Source organism: Pleurodeles waltl, chromosome 3_1 (assembly GCF_031143425.1).
Source record: "Pleurodeles waltl isolate 20211129_DDA chromosome 3_1, aPleWal1.hap1.20221129, whole genome shotgun sequence".
Taxonomy (NCBI): Eukaryota; Metazoa; Chordata; class Amphibia; order Caudata; family Salamandridae; genus Pleurodeles; species Pleurodeles waltl.
The window spans coordinates 723,158,913-723,176,901 of record NC_090440.1 but is presented as its reverse complement, the minus strand read 5'-3'; positions in this window follow the sequence as shown (position 1 = coordinate 723,176,901).

Genomic DNA, 17,989 nt, shown 5'->3' with positions numbered 1-17,989 from the left:
ATACCAGGTCAGAGTTTGTAGCGTGATCCACATCAAGGGCAATGGGTATCTAGCAAATTCAGGTAACCTACCTTGGTTGCATTCTATGTCAGTCAGGGCTTTGTGGGTTCCAGGAGGGGTGCAGTTGGCGGTGGTTGGCCCTCATCTTGTGGTAGCATCTAGCCAATTGAATGCCAGTACAATGCATAGTGCTCATTCCGGATCCCTGTGTGTGATGGTACTGTGTATGCCAACTGTGGTGTTGGAGCTGTAATTTACCCAGTCTCCCATTTTCTCCCTCCCCCTTTCTCCTTCTGTCATCCTGTTCATGTGTATATTAGCATCATCTGGTGGAGGAGCAGGGACACTGGCGACAGAGGGAGCCGCATCTCACAGGATTCAGGAAGCAGAGTCCACTGACACCGAGGGAACTAATGGGACGGAGGGCGAGGGGAGCATCACGGCAGAGACAACACTGACTCATACCTCCTCAGATGGAAGCTCCCTTGTGGTGGCGGACACCTCTGTGACCACCCCAGCTGCAGGTACAGCTGCCACCCCGTACCAGCACCGCCATCCAAGTACCCTTTAACGAGTTGTCCATGCCCACTCACCCAGGAGGGTGGGCATCTGCTTTGCCCCAGGCACCTCAGGCCCTGCCCCAGTGAGCCCTGCTGCTGTGAGTGAGGAGGCTATTGACCTCCTGAGATCCATCTCTGTAGGGCAGTCAACCATTGTGAATGCCATCCAGGGGCTGGCATCCTAGATGTAGCAATGCAATTCATTCTTGGAGGGCATCCATGGTGGACTGGCGGCCCAATAGAGATCGATTCAGGATCTGGCCTCCTCTCTGATCGCAGTCATTGTCCCTGTTCCTACCATCCCCCCTCCAATTACCATTTCCCAGTCCCAGTCTCCTCAACCCCAACCCATGCACACATACAGACGAGCATGCACATAAGACATCACACAAGAGTGGCACAGTCAAACACAGGCACCACACTTCAGTCCACAAGCACGCACACAAAGAACAGACAGTTGCACACATTCACATCCACTGTCTCCACCTCCTCCTCTCCCTCCCAGTCACATCCACACACACCTTCATGCACTGCTTCAACAGCCACCACCAGCATCACCATACCAAGCAGCACACACACCTCACTAGCAGACACCTCCACAACATCCATCCACGCGCCCCCTGAGTCCTCTCCCACCCTGTGTGCCCTCCACCAGTGACAGAAAAGGTTTCCACTCTACCACCAATGACAGAAGTGGTTCCCACTCAACCACCAATGACAGAAGAGGTTCCCACTCAACCACCAATGACAGGCAAGAAGCCCTCATCTCCAGCTGGGACACAGTAGCCATCACCTCCAGCAGAGGCTGCCCAGTAGACCCCCCCCCACCAGTAGTGACAATGCAGCCCTCACTTCCAGCAGAGGCTGCCCAGGAGGCACCTTCACCAGCTGAGACACAGCAGCCCTCACCCCCAGCAGAGGGCATGTAGGCCACCCTTCAGGGACTGTTGTACAAGGAGCCCCCTCCAGGATCAGTGGGCAAGTTCCCCACCTCAGAGACCGTGACCATGCACTCCCCAGCACTGGGAATTGGGCATGGAGCCCCCTCCAGAACCAGTGGGCAAGTTCCCGACTTCAACTGAGGTGCCCCCCATTCCCCTTCCCCCTGAGGTGCCTGTCCACTTCTGTGATGTTGCCCCTGCACAGTTTTGTGCATAGTCAGGATCAAGTTGGGGCTTGGACTGTGCCCTGTGGGACTTCTGGACTTTGGACTGGGCACTGGCCCTTTCTGGACAATTGTTTATGTATCTGTTCTAAAATTGGTTCATATGGTAGCTTTTGCCTTGCACTTACAATTTCAGTACTGCCATCCTGTAGCCCTTGTATTATTATGCTGTGTCCTGTGCCATTGGTTTACGTCTGCAGCTGGTTGCGTGTATGGGGTGTGTGTGTGAATGATGTGTCACTCCTTTTCCTCCCTCCCTTGTGTGCTAGGCGGTTGTACTCTCCATAGTCTTCGTCGGTGTTGGTGTTCCAGGTGGAGCATGGCATAGAAGAGCACCAGAAAGACATGCAGTTCCGGTTCCATGGCAGCGTTGATCTTCTGTGTCTCTGCTGGTGAGTCTTTGGTCTTCTATAATGTGTTTCCAACAGGGTTTTGATTGCGTTGATACCGCTCCGGAAATCGTGGCGGTTTGCAGTGTGATATGGTGGGCGGTACCTTGTCTTCCGCCTGGCTGCTGATGGCTACCGCCATGGTGCATGGTGTTAACGCCCTGGCGGATGGTCTGGTACATTGGCTGTCAATGGGAGTTGTCACCGCCATGGTCTTAATTTGGTTGCAATTACTGCCAGCCTGTTGGCGGTATTACTGTCACTTTAACAGGCACAGCCAATGTCATAATAACCACCTATATTCTCTAAATAAAAAAATAAAAAAAATAAAAAATAAAAAAATGCTTAAAAAGTACTTACCCTATTTTGATGATCTTGGTCTTAAATTGAATAAAAATCGGATTTTTTTTTGTAAATTGGGCACAAGCTATTCTTCCGAGTATTTCCACATTTAATACTGTGAGTACAACAAATACTAAGCACATCTTCAAGATAGGCCTAACTGCTTGCCCACACTACCACAAAAACAGATCATTAGGTGGTCAGCTTTTTTACCTCTAGATACCAAAGGGGTTGCTTGGACTCTTTGCACAGTACACATCATTTTCGTACACTATGTAGACAGTCAGCCTCCTACATTAACCTCAATTCAACTTCAGCCCAGCGACATTGTCTGCTTGGAAATGATTTGGAGCAATCTACAGGGATGGATAGGGACTCAGCCACTTCTTTGTGTCCAACTACTTCCACTCAGACCAAAGTTACCAATGCCATGGGTTAGATCTTTGTGACATTGCCATCACTGATTACATTTTCCCTAACATGTATTGATCTTAGTGGACCAGGTGCAGGGTCACCATGGTGACACTAGCCACTGTGTCCTTCAAGACTTCTACCTTAGTCCCATAAATCAAAGAGTGCTGCCAGTATTTTTTGCATGTTAGTGGGCCAGGCATCCCATGATAGATCAAGCAATGTAGGTTCACATAATTTTATATAATGAAAATATTTATTTCAAAATTTGGTGACAATGATAAACATACAACACTAAACCCCTACAGTAGACAACCAACCAACATAAAAGACATAATGTAAATAGATACAATAAAAGTCCATAATCTAACAGAAATGAACTATGAGTCAAATGACCGGATGATATTTTGTCGAATCCACATGTAACATCAGCCAACACGTGTTTCGTCCACACATTGGACTTTGAGGCTGAAATCCTAATTAAAAAATATTACATTAATAATTTAAAAATACAAAATCTGAAAAACAACTCCAAAGACTAAAGAAAGGATCACAGTTAGTCAACCTGCACCAAGAGTGTGTTGGAAGTAGAGAAAGTGCCATAGAGAACCTACATCCCAAATCAGTCTTTGAGATTAATAAAATGATATAGTAAGTATGAGTGATAGGGATGACATTTGATATGAATGTGAAGGGGAGTCACTATTTTTAAGTATGAAAGAGACCTATGTAACCCCCAAAAAGAGTTATGAAGGGAAAGTACCTTAATCTCTCCATTTACCACTTGTATCTCCAAATGATATTCAAATCTCTAAATGACAGAGAAACAGGGGAAGAGATCCAATCATCAACTGTCAAAATGTAGACCATATGTGTTACCTATATTCAAAGTCTGGTACCCCACTAACCTTGGTATTGTCTGCACTAAGCTTATTCTTTGTACAAAAAAAAAACACAACTGATTTTCATTTTTTTGATAATATAATTTTAGTTCATCAGCTTATAGTTGGTCCTACAAATAAATGAAAAGAACATGTATGCACATATTAGTAGCTGATACAGGCCATGTTATGGCCTTTATTGATCATATCCTTCTTATCAAAGGAACCGTAATCCAATCTAAGCAAAATATCTAAACCGTCACGATAACATGAAACCTGGTTCCCTACGAAGTGCAATTTAACTCCATATAGATACATCACGTCACAAATTAAACTGACCTCTATATGTTGTTCAAAGTGCATGGCCATAACAATGTCAGGCCACAAATAGAAAGTCACATAAGAAAATGTATCTCCGATATTAAATAAAGTCATGATATGAAAGAATATTCAAACCTGAATCAATATCAAAGGTATAATAAAGTCAGAAAACCATATCCAAAAGAATAGGTCTTGTCCATGCCAGTATAAACAGGAATGGCCCACATAACTGTGGCCAATGAATATAAAAAAAATCAATGGGGCACCCCCAAGACAAGCTAGCTGTAACTCCTTCAAAACTAACCTGTATCCTCGTAACGTCCGCATAATAGCAATCTGTGTCCCGTGTTGCTTCGTTGCAATAACAACGAAGGTGTGTGCATTGAAGAGAGCACGGATGTCTTCTTAAATCTGGTTGGTGTCGGCAATTTAGCCAATGCCGACCCTGAGTTTCAAACCCACAATTAGAATATTCTTATAGAAGAAAGAGAAAAGGGCCCACTACAAACATCGCGAACATGGCGGCCGTTCTTAGAATAGTTTGTTTTCATATTACTCAGACCTGTTGTCCTATTGTCAGAGAACCTAATTGATACATACTAATCATCAGGCAGAATGCATATAAGTATATTGGGCCAACGAGTGAAGCTCTTATCAAATACTCTGATCTTTAGATTTAAATAAACAAATTGAAAAATCTTCTGTGTAGGTGATAAACCATCCTCCATGTATGGACAGAATAAGGTAACCAACGAGACTCCGAATGATAGGAAGGAGAAAGAAGGAACTGGAAGAAAGATCCTATACATATTAGTCCAATATGTGCACATTATCATAGAAAATTATATATGATAAAAAGTGATTGGACAGACATGAGATATCCAATATCTCTCAGAGAGGCATCCATCACCATGGTATGCAAGTATACATCAGTTAAACATATAGGCACAACAAATCACTGATCCCAATGTATTATCAGCCTGTAAAGAGATGTATTGGTAATAAAAAGACATCTTATAATCCACAATCGTGTATACATTATTGTAAAAAATTATATAGTTCATCAATGTTCATCCCCATTTCTATAGTTCTTAACCTGATAATCCATTTCGCCTCATTTTCTCTTAGCTCTAATGCTCTATTACCTCCTCTAGGGTTAACAGGGGTATGATAAATTCCAATGTATTTAATTGAAGGAAATTCTCTCCCTGGATGTTTGATGTTCATGTGTCGGACTACTGGTGAGATTGTGTCATTGTTTCGCAGGGCACGGATGTGTTCCTGAATGCGTTCTTTCAAGAGCCTAATAGTACTTCTCACGTATATCTGGCCACATTCGCATTCCAAAATATACACAGTGAATTTAGTGTTACAATTTTTAAAGGTGGTAATTTTATGTGGTCCGCTTCCATTGTACTGAAATTCCAGGGTTTTATGCATTGTGAAACCACACATTACAATGACCACATTTGTAAAAACCATTGATTTTGCCTGGTAACCATGTCTGTTTCTTCCCTTGAAGGTGGCAAATAACTTTTACACTTCTAGTTGTTTTGCCCCTTTTGTGGATCATTCTCGGTCTTTTGGGTAATATTTTTGCTAGTATATTGTCCATTTGTAGTATGTTCCAATGTTTTGGTAGAATACTATGTATATTACGGCTATTCTGACTATACTCCCTACAGAAACTCACCATTGTGCCCTGGGACCTTTTCGGAGATGCGCTATGCCTATTCAGCAAGTTTGTCCTACATGTCCTATTGATTTTGTTTCTTGCTACATCAATAGTTTGTTCGGAATATCCCCTTTGTAGGAATCTTTTTTCCAAAATGTCTAATTCCATATTGCATGTATTTGGCTCACTACAGTTCCTCTTGAGTCTAGTCATTTCCCCAAGAGGAATAGCTGAGATCTGAGTTTTAGGATGAGCACTCTCTGCATGCAATATTGCATTACAAGCTGTTGGTTTGCGGTAAATTTTGGTGTGTATCATGTTGTCTTTGATGAATATGTTCAAATCCAGGAAACATTTTCCTTACTATATTCATAAGTCATTTGTATATTGTACATATTCAAATTCAAATGATTACAAAATTCCACTAGTAGTTGTTCCGATCCAGTCCAAATCATGATATCAATATACCGCCCCCAAAAAAAGATATTTTCTGTCAGATGTGGGGGACCGTTCTTCCAAATATGGATTTGTTCAAACCAACCCATATACAAGTTTGCATACAATGGGGAAAATCTAGACCCCATAGCAACTCCTTGTGCTTGTTTGAACCACTGTCCTTCATTTATGAAGACATTATTGTTAAGTGTGAATTCTATCATATGTAATAGCATCTCTGTATGTTCATAGTATGATGCTGATCTTCCTCATAAAAAATGACGTACTATTTGAAATCCCTTATTCTTAGGTATACAAGTATATAGTGAGGTAACATCTAGTGTAACCCAGATCATTCCTGTTGTCCACACTATATCCTCTAATTTTGTAAGAACATCTTTTGTATCTTGTAGATACGAGGGTATATTCTTAACAGGTTGCAAGTAACTATCGATAAATTCAGAAAGTCTTTCAGTAGGTGCCCCTATTCCTGATATGATGGGTCTACCGGGAGGTGACGTTCTACTTTTATGTAGTTTCGGTAAGATGTATACACATGGTGATGTAGGGTGTGGGTTAAATATGTATTTGAATTCCGAATCTGAAATCGAACCCTCTTCCCGCCACACTCGTAACCATCTTTCTAAATTTATTATGATCCTTTGTAAGGGAGGGATTGGTCTGTAGTTTAGTATATGCAACACTATCCATAATCTGTCTATTTCCTTAACATAATCTGTCCTATTAAGGATAACAATATTGCCTTCTTTATCCGCCTCTTTGATAACTATGTTTTGATTATCGCTAAGTTCTTTTAAAGCTGATTTTTGTTTAAGAGTCAGATTATGTGATTTGTGACATTGACCTTTCTTAATTTGATTTTCCAGTCTATATAGATCCTCTTTGACCATTTGGCCAAAGGTGTCTATCACGTTGTTACTTGGTAGACTGGGAATGAACAAAGACTTTGGCTTGAGGCCACTATTTAGTGTCCAATCTTGTGCAACTTTGAGCTCTTCTAATAGTTTCTTTCTATTGAAAATATCTTGATTCATGTTGTCCAAAGTTAATGAAAGTTCAATATCCATAATCTCTCTTATGGAATACTTTTATTAACTTTGGATTTTTCAATTTATGTTTATTTAAATCTAAAGATCAGAGTATTTGATAAGAGCTTCACTCGTTGGCCCAATATACTTATATATATTCTGCCTGATGATTAGTATGCATCAATTAGGTTCTCTGACAATAGGACAACAGGTCTGAGTAATATGAAAATGAACTATTCTAAGATGGCCGCCATGTTCGCAATGTTTGTAGTGTGCCCTTTTCTCTTTCTACTATAAGAATATTCTAATTGTGGGTTTGAAACTCAGGGTCGGCATTGGCTAAATTGCTGACACCAACCAGATTTAAGAAGACATCCGTGCTCTCTTCAATGCACACACCTTCGTTGTTATTGCAACAAAGCAACACGGGACGCAGATTGCTATTATGCGGACGTTCGGATACAGGTTAGTTTTGAAGGCGTTACGGCTAGCTTGTCTTGTGGGTGCCCCATTGATTTTTATTATTCATTGGCCACAGAGTTATGTGGGACATTCCTGTTTATACTAGCATGGACAAGACATTCTTTTGGATATGGTTTTCTGACTTTATTATACCTTTGATATTGATTCAGGTTTGAATATTCTATTTCATATCATGACTATTTAATATCGGCGCTACATTTTCTTATGTGACTTTCTATTTGTGGCCTGACATTGTTATGGCCAAGCACTTTGAACAACATATAGAGGTCAGTTTCATTTGTGACGTGATGTATCTATATGGAGTTAAACTGCACTTTGTAGGGAACCAGGTTTCATGTTATTGTGGCGGTTTAGATATTTTGCTTTGATTGGATTACGGTTCCTTTCATAAGGATATGATAAATAAAGGCCATAACATGGCCTGTATCAGCTACTAATATGTGCATTCATGTTCTTTTAATTTATTTGTAGGACCAACTATAAGCAGATGAACTAAAATTATATTATCAAAAAAATGATAATCAGTTGCAGTTTTTTTGTACAATGAACAAGTTTAGTGCGGACAATACCAAGGTTGGTGGGGTACCAGACTTTGAATATAGGTAATATATGGTCTACATTTTGACAGTTGATGATTGGATCTCTTCCCCTGTTTCTCTGTCATTTAGAGATTTGAATATCATTTGGAGATACAAGTGGTAAATGGAGAGATTAAGGTACTTTCCCTTCATAACTCTTTTTGGGGGTTACATAGGTCTCTCTTTCATACTTAAAAATAGTGACTCCTCTTCACATTCATATCAAATTTCATCCCCATCACTCATACTTACTATATCATTTTATTAATCTCAGACTGATTTGGGATGTAGGCTCTCTATGGCACTTTCTCTACTTCCAACACACTCTTGGTGCAGGTTGACTAACTGATCCTTTCTTTAGTCTTTGGAGTTGTTTTTCAGATTTTGTATTTTTAAATTATTAATGTAATATTTTTGAATTAGGATTTATCAGCCTTGAAGAAGTCCAATGTGTGGACGAAACACGTGGATTCAACAAAATATCATCCGGTCCTTTGACTCAGTTTGTTTGTGTTAGATTATGGACTTTTATTGTATCTATTTACATTATGTCTTATTTTGGTTGGTTGTATACTGTAGGGGTTTAGTGTTGCATGTTATTCATGGTCACCTAATTTTGAAATAAATATTTTCATTATATAAAATGATAAGAACCTACATTGCTTGAGGTTAATACATGAATGTATATTGATTGTGGACAGTATCACAATTTACTAATTATATAGTCATATTTGACTTTTTGATTATCAATACTTTAGAAAAAAGAAACAAAAAAATTGTTGTGCTCCGCTAGTACATTTTGTTTGGTTCTATTGTTACGGTCTTTTCTTTGAAAAAACGGAAAGCACATCAGGGCAACAATGTGCATTGGTGTATGAGCAGTACCTAACAGCATTTATACTTGGGTAAATTAGGAAATGTGCATTGATACTGTTGCTTAGTGTGACCAAATTTGTTTTTCTCGTATAGCATGATAGATCTACCCCTCCCTCTGACTATTGTAGCCGCTGTGGGTTCACTGACATGGTTAAGCCACAACTGTGACCCCATCTGGAGAATGCCAACTGCATTTTCTGTAGGTGGTCTCAAGGCATTTTTCTTGTCCTTGCAGCAAGGGTCTCCAGTTTGGTGTTCTTTAGTTCAACCATGGCACCAAGCCTTGTTAGGATCAAATTTCCTACTTTTGTACTCACACTTAGGCTGTGAGGAGTCTCAAGCCCACCCTCCTAAACATGGTTTTTGGGGGCCTCCTGAACAGGTTTTTGGGGGCCTCCTGAACAGGTTTTTGGGGGCCTCCTGAACAGGTTTTTGGGGGCCTCCTGAACAGGTTTTTGGGGGCCTCCTGAACAGGTTTTTGGGGGCCTGATGAAGATTGTTTTTATTTTGGTTCCCATCTTTCCCTCATCAAGGGAGATTTTTGGCCTCTTTCTTTTTAGTCTCCCCCATCAGTGGTAGTCTTGGTCACCCTTGTCTTGACTCAGTGGTCTGCCTTTGCCCCCAGCTCTAGAGAAGAAAGTGCACCTAGTTCTACCAGGGACTGATGTAGTTTCTCATTGTAATTACTGAAAAGATGCTCTTTAATTATAATTAAATTATAACGCCCATCAAAAAAAATGTACATTGTTACCTTCTAACCAGCCACCCAGCATTTTTACAGAATACTCCACAAATTTTACCCAGGACTGATTTGGGGTTATTGGAGTCTCCTTGAATTTAATTCTATATTCTTGTAAGTCAAAAGCCGTCAATCAGGGTAGCCTTCATGAGGTCATAGGACCGGGCATCTGCCTCATTCAATGTCAGGAGTCTCTCCCTGCATTTTCCTGAGAACAGTTCCCACAAGAGAGAGGCCCAATTTCTTCTTTCTATATCCCTGGCTATACAGGCCATCTCATAGGAAAAAAATAAACACTTGGTGATCAATCAATCAAGGATTTATAGAGTGCACTTATCACCCGTTGGGGTCTCAAGGCAATGGGGGGGGGTGAAGGAGTGAGCTACTGGTCGTAGAGCCATGTCATGAGGCGTTTCCTGAATGTCAAGAGGTCTTGGGTCTGGCGAAGGTGGAGCAGTAGGGCGTTCCAGGTCTTGGCAGCTAGGTGAGAGAAGGATCTTCTTCCGGCGGTGGTGCAGCAGATGCAGGGGCTGGAGGCGAGGGTGAGGCTGGCAGAGCAAAGATTGCAGGTGTGGAAAGTGAGTCGGTCGTTGAGGTAGGCTGGGCCTGTGTCGTGGAGGGCCTTGTGCGCGTGGATGAGGAGTTTGAAGGTTATCCTCTTTGATACTGGTAGCCAGTGAAGGTCTCTGAGGTGGGGGGAAATGTGGTTGTGGCTTGGGATGTCCAGAATGAGGCGGGCAGATGCGTTCTGGATTCTTTGCAGCTTTGTCAGGAGTTTGGTGGTTATTCCTACATATAGGGCGTTTCAGTAGTCCAATCAGCTGCTGATATCATCACCCTCTGTATAAGGTGGGTGTTGGACCTAACACGTTTTGCAGGGTCATCTCCCAGTTTTTGTTGGCTTGAGGACTCTGGGCACTTCACTGCTAACCAGTGCTAAAGTGCATCTGCTTACTGTATAAATTGTATTGGTGATTGGTGGTAGACCTGGCATCCTTAGCGTGGTCTCATCTATTTTTTTTGCCTCTGCTTCCGATGTTGTGCTGTTTTTGGTACTCTGGGCACTTTACCCCAGGTGACCAGTGTTGATGTGAAAATGCTTCAGTAAACTATGTGTAATTGCCTTTTCCATAGTTGGCACATCTGATTTACTAGTAAGTCTGAAGCAGGATCCTGATTTACCTTATAATGTCTCAAGTATGTCTGTCCCACACCCAGAGCATGAAAGCTATGATTGGCCCTGTTAGACACATACACAGTAGCTTGCTTAAATTGCCTAGACTGCGTGATTATATATCTATATCTATATCTATATCTATATCTATATCTTCACTGATGGTAGGCCTTATGCCTCCCTGAAAGCATTATAGACATTATCTCTTAAGACCATGAACCTGTAAATCAGTAATTTCTTTTCTTATCAGCAGGATGTTTGTCTGCTAGCTTATACGAAACAAAGACAGCTACATGGCGTGACAGTAGAAATTAGACAATCTTGAACTGTGATTAACTTTTGTGCAATATGTAACTTCTGCTTTTTTTTAAATAAAAGTTGTTTACAACAAAATTTTCTAGACTCCTGCAGACTTGCGGTTAGCAGCTCCTCAAGATGGTATAAATGCCATTTCCAATCCATTAGTTTACCACCCTGCTGACGTGAACTCTCAGCTCACAGAAGCGAGCATGCTCCCAGTTAACTGTTTTGCCTAGAATCATTGACTAAGGTTGTAATACTGTATTGTACTTAAAAGCTCTTTCTTTCTCTCTCACTTTCCCTTTACTTGCATTGCTGTGGTTTAAGAACTTAGGGCCAGATGTAGCAAGGTCCGCATTTGCAATTCGGAAATTGCGAGTCGGTGCGACTCGCAGTTTCCGAATCGCAAATTCGGATGCAGAACGGTGTCTCAGACACCGTCTGCAACTCGCTATGGGGTCGCAAAGACCCACCTCATTAATAATAATGAGGTGGGTCGCATTTTGCGACCCCGTAGCGAGTCCCTGCACTCACAGGGATGGTGGCCTGCTGAAGTCAGCAGACCTCCATGTCTGTGACTACTTTTTCAATAAAATATTTTTTTTTATTTTGCAGCCCGTTGTCCTTAAAGTAAAACGAGTTGCAAAATAAAATAACGAAACCATTTGTTTTCGTTTTTTCAGTGTAGGCAGTGATCCATGGGACCACTGTCTGCTCTAAAAAAAACTTTTTGCCAACATTCACAAAGGGGAAGGGGTCCCCTGGGGACCCCTTCCCTTTTGCGAATGAGTTACCACCAGTGTGACACTGGTGGTAACTGAAAATTGCTTTGCGACCGCATTCGCAGTCACAAAGCAATTCTGCATTGCGATGCGAGTCGCAAATAGGAAGGGAACACCCCTTCCTATTTGCGAGTCGCATTTACAATTTGCAAGTCGGTACCGACTCGCAAATTGTGAATGTGCATCGCAGAAGGCTGTTTGGATGGTGGAAACTGCTTCCTACATCTGGCCCCTAGTATATTGGAGGTTTTTCTCTTCATCTCAAAGGTGTCGTTTGACACTTGTTGCTTATTAGATTGCTTAGCATCAAGGATCAAAAAGAAATGTGTCCTTTATGACATTTATTGTTTGAATTATTTCTTCAATAAATTGTGTCATTCCAAATCAGGTCCTGCAACTCTCACTTGTATTCCTTTATTTTAGATAGCACATTTGTGTGGCAAGTTGTGGTAAAAAAAAATCACCCTCCAATGTCTGGCGACCACGAAGGGACGTAGATAGGACTTTACAGACTACATGAAGAGGAAATTTTCCCCTGTGGCCACAGCTGGCGATTGCCTATGTTGCCTCTTCTGACTCGAGTGACGGATGCACATGGGTAAGCCAAAGAGTGTTTGTTTTTCTCTCTGCCTTGCCCCGGTGTGTCACAATGTGGTCGGTTGAGAACATGCTGAGGTAGCGCCACCTAAACCACGGCTTCTTGTACTCTGGTGTCTTGCCACGACAAAAAGCCTTTAATTAAAACACGTGAGCAGACACTGAGCCAGGATTTATTGTTTATTTTGTATTTGTAGTTTGGTATTTTGGGTTCCCGTGCACAGTCTTTTAAATAGTGTTTCCTTCATATCGGTTGTCATGTATAAGATAGGGATTGCTTGTTTCATTGGTCTGACAGTGAGATCAAGGCATGCAAGAAGATGGGGCTGAAGTAGCAAATCCCTCATGTTTCTAGAGACATGCCAGTATATCTCCTTTGATAACTGATGAGGCATGCTATGCACCTATTTAATTAGTATAAATAGGCAAGGGGATTAGCAATAGTAAGATTTGATATACCCAGCTATTTGCGAGTTCTGAAAGAGTCAGACCTCAGACTTCTTACCGGAGTTTGTCAAGTTAGGTCTTGTGACTGACAAGGAGGGCTAAGAAAACATTAGCCACTCAGCCTTAGTATCAAGTGCTCGACAGTTCACATCTTGTGACCGATAATGGACTTTTTTAGTGTTATAAAAGTATTAGTAAATCTTAAGCGTCTACGGACAAGAGCTAAAATAAGTTAACAAACCAATAAAAAAGCAATAAATTACTGTGTGAAATTCTTTCGCATTTAACCAGAAGCCTTTTAACTGCGTAGTTGAAAAGAGGAAGTGCTCCATTTTTCAAGAACGGCTTGGTCGTAGTTTCCTGTTTCCCCTGGGTGAAGTACAAAGAAACGTTTAAATCTTAACACTTTTTTGTATCTATCTATGCTTTCTCTTTTCCTCTCTTTTAAAATCGATATCTGGAGCACTTACTCAATGCTCTATTCTTGGGATACAAATTTTCCTGTATCTTTTAGCGAGAAATAATCCAGGTGTATAACTGAGGAAAATATATGTTGTATGTCTGCTCAGTTATTGCATTCTGATAAATGTATGCAGTTTCTTGTTAGGCTGAGCTCACGCCGCTGCCCAGTATCCCTGCTCACGGTGTATTGATAGAATATAAACGCTTGAAAAACATTATATTGTTATATTTAACTCAAAGTGGGTTCCTGTTAAAAGGAAACATGTGGGAGATAAAAGAATAAATTCACCGGTGGGAGGAAATAGTTAACAGAGAATTCTAAGAACAGACATAATGAGTAATAACATTAACGAAATAATAGAAGTGGCCCTATATTCATTCCACAATAGGCTGGTTGCTGTCAACAATCAAATATAATACGTCCTATAACTAAATACCAAAATGACATACTGTCAATAGCTTGGAATATATATACTGGGGCTAAATTTAACTGCAACTACAGAAGTAAGGGTGTCTATACTAACCGTGACCGACTATTACCACTGGATAGTGCAGATACACCAGCCAAGCGCAGCCCTGTGGTACGAGATACGACATTCTGATCTGGGTTGGCCAAACTACTCACAAGGGTCTGCTACGGAGGACGGCTGGGAGCACCTCACAGCTTCTTTGTACTCCCCTATTTCCCTGGTGTTAATTTACTTCCATGTGGATTCCTCCACTGGGCCCGATTACACTGTGGGGCCTGTAGAGAGCCTAGCAGGTAGATACCACTGCCCCTGGCTTTGCCAACATCTCGCGCGCACATAACTCTGAGGCAACGGTAGAACAAACCACTCCTCAGGAATCACACTTAACAGGCTCAAGGGGCCAGCAACAAGCAGGAGAGCAGTCACCTGTTTTAGAAGTAAATTACACCTCTCTAGGAGATGCTAGGGAATGAGCGCAGCACTAGCGGACTTCATAGGACCACAGATTGTCATATACCTTACTAACGACCACATTGTTGGGTTCTCTCTAGGGCACCCTTCCTCATTTATCCTGGTAACACCCTTGACTAGCTCTGTCCTCTTGACCGTATTCCACGTTTTAGGCATTGATATCACACACTAGCAACAGGTGCAACTGACAGTAGTCCCCACCTACATTACCTAGTTATATGCAAACACAGCTCTGTAGTAAAAACATCAGTACGGGCACTCAACTGCAGCATAAAACCAAGAATTTCACAGAGCAAGAGCAGCGCTTAAACATTGCAGGGAGTTACACAAGCATACAAAGAACTTGACACACCCCTGGCCGCCTGAAGGCACCTTTGATTGTGCTACATTAGAACATGCCACCAAATTCTTCGAGGCCAAGTAGTCAGGCAGCACGCTTCAAAAACACAGACGCTTTAGCATTTTGGCACATCTTTAAAGAAGGTGCTGTCCATACATCGATGCCTATGGCCCCACCTGCATATCATGCAAGCAACTGCATACCTAGATTATTCCCCAACCTCAAATGACAAGGCAGCTGCTGGCTTCACGGATATCAGATGACCCTTCTCCTCCCCAAACTTACGACACAACAAACAAGATGCAAGTACGGAAGTCTTTTAGTGACTCCGGCCCAGGGACAGAAGCAGTAGCTTCAGGCCTACCAGGTCCAATAGGTGCACAATTTGCTTGAAACTCACACCAACACTGATTAATGTGACATAGGATGATGAGGAGTGCGATAACGCCTCAGACATATCACAGGCAGCTTCTCACACCACACTCCGCTCTGGTTCCAATGTCTCCTTTGGAGGCAAACAGCCACACCTTTCAGACCAGCCCCACAAACACCACGTGCAGGTGCAATCAACCAGTGCCCTGCCCCTGAGTGAGGAGGGAGCACAGGTCTTGGCCACCCAGCGACTGTGGAAATGCGATGAGGAGTTCCCAGACCACCCTAGCCCCCTTAGATTCAAACAAATGGAGACATGGCCGAGCTGAGGAGTGGTGTGGAGAATTTGACATATGACAACATCAACATTAGTGAGTTTAAGACAGTCACCCAGTCCCAGGGATGATGGGGCGGAGTCATCAGATGAATGTCACAAGCACTAGAGAATTTGAAACTCACTTCATGAAATTATTGGTGGAGCAGGCACTCTATCAAATACAAAAAAAGTCAGGGAGCTCACAAGCGCAAAGATTCCCGTACCGTATTGAGATAAGAGACAGCGAGGTCATTCTGCAAAACTATGATCCCACTCCCCCAGGGGCACAATGCACAGCCATCATAGGTAGTCACAATGGAATTTCGACTCAAGAGCAGTCAAATGCACTGCAAACATTATTACCACTGAGGAAACACTACAGGCTACTTGCCTGATTCCACCTGTGATCCCATGTACACCAAACCAGACAAGGCGCACCTACACCAGGATGAACAGAAAATTAAGAAGCAAAGAAAGCCTGAAAGAGAACAACTGGCAGTCTTGGAAACACATGGGCATCCTGACGACATGTCTTACAACATCTTTGGGATGACCCTAATGCGTTCCACCAGTCAAAGAAATTGCTTTAACGTGATGCTCAGTAAACAGGTCGCTTCACAAGACAATGACCTAACACCAAATGAAATAGTCACCCTAGGGGAAGGCAGCGACTTGTATGTCATTCCCTTCACCGACGATTTGGCTGATTGGACGGAAGGTCTCGCACCACAAATGACCCCTTGGCCACGAGATTGGTCCACGGAATATGGCCACAGCTGAAGACTATCTTACACGCGGTGGGCGGCGACGAATGGGATTATCCTTACATGAGAGCAGGTTTAAAGGTCTGACAGAAATATGCTCATAAAATTCGACCACACGTGACCTATAGTAGCAAGTACTGTGGTAACACACCAAATGCCCCTACTGTTTGAAAACGCACATGACCCCTGAGTGTATGTCACTTTGCCACAAATGGACAAGGACAATTTGAAGAAACAACTCCGCCACTAACAGAAGGTGCGGGCAAATGGATTGCAGCCTTAGAAGAACACACCGCCGGTGTCAACCTTGCGGTTGGTTACATAAAGAGTCTGCTTATCTCCCTGATCCGAGAGGAAGGAGATAAAATATATTAACAAAAATAAACAATAAGCTTGCACTTGCTGATTCGCAGTGCGATGGTGCTTCATTCAATAAAATAAGAGTACGCCTGTGGACCTTGTTGCACCGCAAATTCCCCAAAGTCCCAGACATAGGTTCTCTCATGTCCCAAACAATGCAACCATTGAAGATCCAGCACAGTACATCTCTAGACCCAAAGAATAATGGCATCAGGAGTTGGGGGAAAAGTGGAATGCAACCTGAGGGAACTGTAGGTTCTTCTATCACACAGTAAAGAAGGGATTACCCACTGACGTGCAGGAGAAACAAGATGGGATAGTGGCCCTGGAAAGTAAACCGTGGCCCGAAATACAAGATCATATTCATTTCTGTAGGAAAAAGTATCAACAGGACAGAAACAGACAGTTAACAATTGAAAATGCAGCTACCAAGCTAGTCCTGCAGAAATTAAATAAGAAACAAAATGCACCAGACAGTCATGCTCTCAACACCAGTTAACCAGATGACTGCCATTGAAGGGTTCTCTCAGACTGCCCGAAATGCACTGGCGGGCAACGCACAGGGAGTTGTATCATACATGCAGCCACGGCCCACTTATAGCAATGAGTCACAGCAGCCACACTATGGCGGCCAGCAAAATAGGGCCGGATACACAGGAGCGCAGGGCAGAGGACGAGAGCAAGGTCAGCGAAGAAATAGAGAGCAACCAGGACTCCCACTATGCTATTGTTGTCAGAAGGTTGGCCACTTCCAAAGAAATTGTCGTACCAAAATGCAAAACAAAGAAGGCAGCGGGTATGGGGCATCTCCAGACCTCTGCCCAGTCCACTCAGCCGCAGCCAATCCAGACCCAAAAAATATACTCCTACGTCCCATCAGTTCAGCAACAGCCTATATAACAATAAAAAAAACACACCTTCAGACACCTGCAGTGGCCCAACAGGTGCCAGTACAGCAGATACAAGCACCAGTGCAGCAATAACTGACACCCATATTCCAGATGATGCCCCAATCACCGTCACCACAAACAACCACGCACTTACTTGTGCCTCAATGGGGCACGGTGGTTCCTTCAAGCAATTCATTGCACAGGGTATCATTCAGCAATACCAGACAGGAGGATAAAATTGTTAGGACAACCCACAGACAACTCGTGTGCCCATTTTTGTCATGTACAACAAATGTTGAGAAGGACCCCAATGTCTTTGCCACAATAAACAACAAAACTT